Below are 4,679 nucleotides of genomic sequence, written 5' to 3'. Positions count from 1 at the left end.
TCCGGATTTCAACTCTACTCGTCACCCTGATCACTTTGGTATATATAACCCTATATCTGACTCTTTTAGTTTTAGGACTTACAAACAACTGTTATGTGAACAAAACTATAATACTCTCCTTAGCGAGAGTATAAAAATATAACAAAATAGTTTAAATAAATTCGAAAAAATTATAAAAATAAAAAAATACAAGTTAAATATAAATATAAATAAGGATAAAAAACAATAAGAAAACGTAAAATAAGACAATTATAAAGTAAACAAAATAAATAACATAAATAAGTAAATAAAATAATAAAAAAAGAAATAAAATATCAAAAAAAAAGAAATGAAATATAAAAAAATAAAAATAAAAAATATATAAAAATGAATACATATGCACAATACAAATATAAAGATACTCGGCTGAACTCCCATAACTCGAATCACCTTAATCTACAGACTTCGTCCAGTTATGTAAGGAAATTTGCATGAAATTTGACTTCTTTTGCCAATTCAATAGTTCGAGTTATAGAAATTCGAGTAAAGAAAGTTCGACTGTACTTAGCATAGTATATATGTATTTAGTAGAGTATACCACATTATTCTATACAATTATTTTTCAATTTCTAAACGCAGATACAATAATATTCCACACAATGTCTATTGCAATAATTTAATTTGACCACAACATTTCTGTGAAAGCCATAACAGTTTTAGTGCTGTTGCAACGGCAATATTAAAGAACGGAAACATTAGCACGGAAATGCACCTTATGTATAATAACATGTGCAACTTTACTAAGCAGAGACACGCGCGGAAGTCTGAAATTGTGTGGAACTCCGAATTTGGGACATTCCACTTACACAAATCCTCCTTACTACCTTAACTCTCAAACAGTTTTGTGGGATATGTTAAATGTTTGATTTACGCGCTTAGTAGAGATAAGAACCAATTTCTCAATTTTTAGCCATGACTATTTGTAAGCAGTGGCGTTCAAACTGTGAAATCTTTGCATGTGGTAAATGCTGTCGAAGCTTAGGAAATTTTAATGGATTTTGAACGTAAAAAAATATTGCAATAGACACACTTATGTACATTTTTTCCCTATTCATATCACTTCATGGCTCTATTAATTTAATCAGAAAAACTTTACTTAATTATGTCAACAGAATAGCATATACATGATACGTCAATCATTGTACATCCAATTAAGTAGATAAATCATTTAACGGCATAATGGCATTTAATAAAACAAGTGTGACTACGGCCACAAGTGATTAGCAACAGCAAAGCACGCGTTAGATCGCCGAATGAGATATGATAAATTGTCAAGTAATTAATTGTGCTGGGGTGATTAATCCATGAGTGTCATTAATAAAACAACAATTCAATATGACGCTGTCTAGGTCAGTTACAGCAATGCAAATGTGTGCATGTGTGTGTGTGAGGTAAATATGTAAGTGACGTTTAGGTTTAGGAGATAGAGCAATTAAAAATTGTATGATGGAAGAGAATTGTTGAGTAATAGAGGGGCAATAGTGAAACGAAACGTTTTTGTAAATAACAGTAGGTACGTTGTTGTTGTTGTAGTATACAAAATGCAGCTTATGCGATTGTTACAAATTGCACGCAATCGTCGTAACTGAATACATTATTAGATAGTGATAAGATGGTTTTGGTGGATTTAGAAATTTTGTTGTTGTTGTACTGCATACATTATCAGTTGGTGACAAGATGATTTTGAGGGACTTTTACATTTATTGTTGTTGTCGTACTGCATACATTATCAGTTGGTGACGAGATAGTTTCGGGTGGAATTTTTAGTTTTTGTTGTTGTATTAAGTAGATTAAAGAATTCGAAGTAGACTTGGGAAATATTTTTCATGAGATAATCTTCGGTTTGCATAAATCTGGGCCTGGATTATTTTCTATATATAGAAATGTATAATTTATAATAGAGAATGTCAATCGTAATACAAAACAAAAGCACATTAAATTTTCCTATGATATTCTTCGCCAGTGCTTTTCTTATAACATAAAAGTGTACAACAAAAAAATTTATTGTATGGCAACTATATGTTATAGCGGTCCGCTTTGAATAATTACTTCGGAGATAGTAGCGTTTCCCTGGTAAATAATCTATGCCAAAATTCGCGAAGATATCTCGACAAATAAAAAAGTTTTCCATACAAGAAGATAATTTTGAACGGTCAGTTTGTATGGCAACTATATGATATAGCGGTATGATTTGAACAATTCGGAGATAGTAGCGTTTCCGTGGTAAATAATCTATGCCAAAATTCGCGAAGATATCTCGACAAATAAAAAAGTTTTCCATACAAGTATATGATTTTTATCGGATAGTTCGTATGGCAACTATATGCCAAAGCAGTCCGATCAGTCAAGAACATGATTTTGAAAGGTCAGTTTGTATGGCAACTATATGCTATATAGCGATGCGAATATCAACAATATGTAATTTTTAAGTCTACGCGCTTTCCCCCACCCAGCGTGTTACAAAATTCGTGTTCTGGGTATAAAAAATTACTGCCGCAATGAGCAAACGAAAGACATAAGCAACAAACTTGCCGCAATCAGCCCAATATGCGCAATATAAATTATCGAATCAAAAGAGATTACACAAATTATTTCAAATGCACTAAATATTTAAAAAAAGAAAATTCTTAAACTCAAAAGCTCTCCAAATAAGCCTATGCCGCATGCGTTCAACTGCCATTATTTTGGTAAAAGCCAAATTTTTAACGCCATAATTTATTTACATACACATGCATATACAAATACACGCATATACGCGGTGTACGCACATGGTCGATTTGTGAGCTTTGGCTGCTGCTTTGCGTCCGCTTCGTCGCTTTCTATTGTTCACCTTCCTTCTTATTTTTCTACCACTACTTCTACTTCTTCTACAGCTGTGCTCGTTCGCTTAGCTTCCCGCCTTTTTTCTCTCAAGTCAAACACGTTTTCCGCTGGTGCCGTCGGTCGTCTTTTGTGCTTACATTTTTACCTTCTGTCGCTCTGCAGCTTTTGCTTTTGCATTTGCTTTGCCTTTGGTTTTGTCTTTGTCTTTGCGCAGCAATGTTTTCGTTGTTAGGTCATTAACACACAAACGCTGCGGCGCCAACTACAGTAAGCTCAAAACAGCTGCTGCTCGAGAGCGCTGTGGTGTGTACGTGTGTGTGTGTGTGTTACGTGGCCAGCAGCCGGCAAAAAACGTGTTGTTGGTGGGGCGTGAGTCAGTGATTGACACAAAACAGTGATCAACTAACTGGCAGCTACTGGTTTATATGCAATTATAATATGTCTGTATGTATGTATGTATATGTAGATATATTTGCGACATTTATATTATTTGCATATTTAGCTTTATTGCTCTTTTTGTGTGCATTGTAATTGCTTTCGACGCGTGATTTTTCACATTTGCACACTTAAATTATTTATGCACAGTTACCGTTATTTAAGCTTTTTCCAGCTGTTAATAGCAGCTTTATTTGATGTAATCTTTAATTGATTTGCAATTGGAAGCAGATAATAAGCGCTTGCGATGATTGTGAGCTCATAAAACATTTTCATTGATTAATAATTGTTATCTTGTTAACAAGAGCATTACAAAAAACATTAACTTCGAAGCTATAATACCCAACAGAGCGTAAGAAGATAATAAAAAGTTTTAAATCTTGATCTTCATATTGTCAGTTTGTATGGCAGGTATATGGTATAGTGGTGCGATCTGTACAAAATTGTTGGAGGATTTAGCCTTGCCTTGGATAATAATATAAAGCAATATTTTTTTTTTTTTTTTTTTTTTTTTTTTTTGAAGATAGTTTGACGAATAAACAAATTTTTCATACAAACATTTGATTCCGATCGCTCAGTTTGTATGGCAGCTATATGCTATAGTGGTGCGATATGAACAATTTGTTCGGAGATTATAGTATTATCTTGCACAATAAACCATACTGAATTTGGTGATGTTATCTCTTCAAATAAAAAAGTTCTCCATACAAGAACTTGAGTTCCATCGATCAGTTTGTACGGCTGCTATTAGCTATAGTGATCCGATCTGACAAATTTCTTCGGAAATTGCACCATTGTCTTAGGCAATAATCTATGCCAAATTTAGTAACGATATCTCGTCAATTGAGAAAGCTTTCTATACAAGCATTCGATTCCGATCGTTCAGTTTGTATGACAGCTATATGTTATAGTAGACCGATATCGTCAATTCCGACAAATGAGCAGCTTCTTGGTGAGAAAAAACCTTGTGCAAAATTTCAGATTGATAGCTCAAAAACAGAGGGACTACTGGGATACTGTATGTATGTTTATACAAGCAGACAAAAATGGCTAAATCGGCTTAGTTTGTCAAGCTGATTATTCATACACACACGCACGCAATTTTTCTTTCAAAAGCATAGTGGTAAAGGCATAGTAGCCCCAAACAAAGAAAGCGTCCAAACATAAATAAATTTCGTCATTCGAGGGTAGCCGTATTCTCGTAATTAAGCTAATTTTTTTTTATCAATGATATGATACATTATTTTTTTTATAACCTTTTTTTTATTATTTTTTATGCTAAACTTATTTTTACCTTTTTTTTAAGTAATGAATTTTTATTTTATTAGATTTTCACATTATTTTATTTTCATTATTTTTTTTCATTATTTTTTCGCTCACTT

General features: G+C 32.8%; 1 protein-coding gene across 1 annotated transcript in view; it reads right to left on the bottom strand.

Annotated features, from left to right (window-relative positions):
- Positions 1-4,679, bottom strand: part of LOC108976670 (maternal protein pumilio-like) — a 71,833-nt gene that overhangs the window by 4,445 nt on the left and 62,709 nt on the right. The gene's annotated exons all lie outside the window — the stretch shown is intronic.

This window comes from Bactrocera latifrons, unplaced genomic scaffold (genome assembly GCF_001853355.1).
Source record: "Bactrocera latifrons isolate USDA-ARS-PBARC rearing strain unplaced genomic scaffold, ASM185335v1 scaffold_8, whole genome shotgun sequence".
NCBI lineage: Eukaryota > Metazoa > Arthropoda > Insecta > Diptera > Tephritidae > Bactrocera > Bactrocera latifrons.
This window is presented reverse-complemented; position numbering and strand designations above follow the sequence as displayed.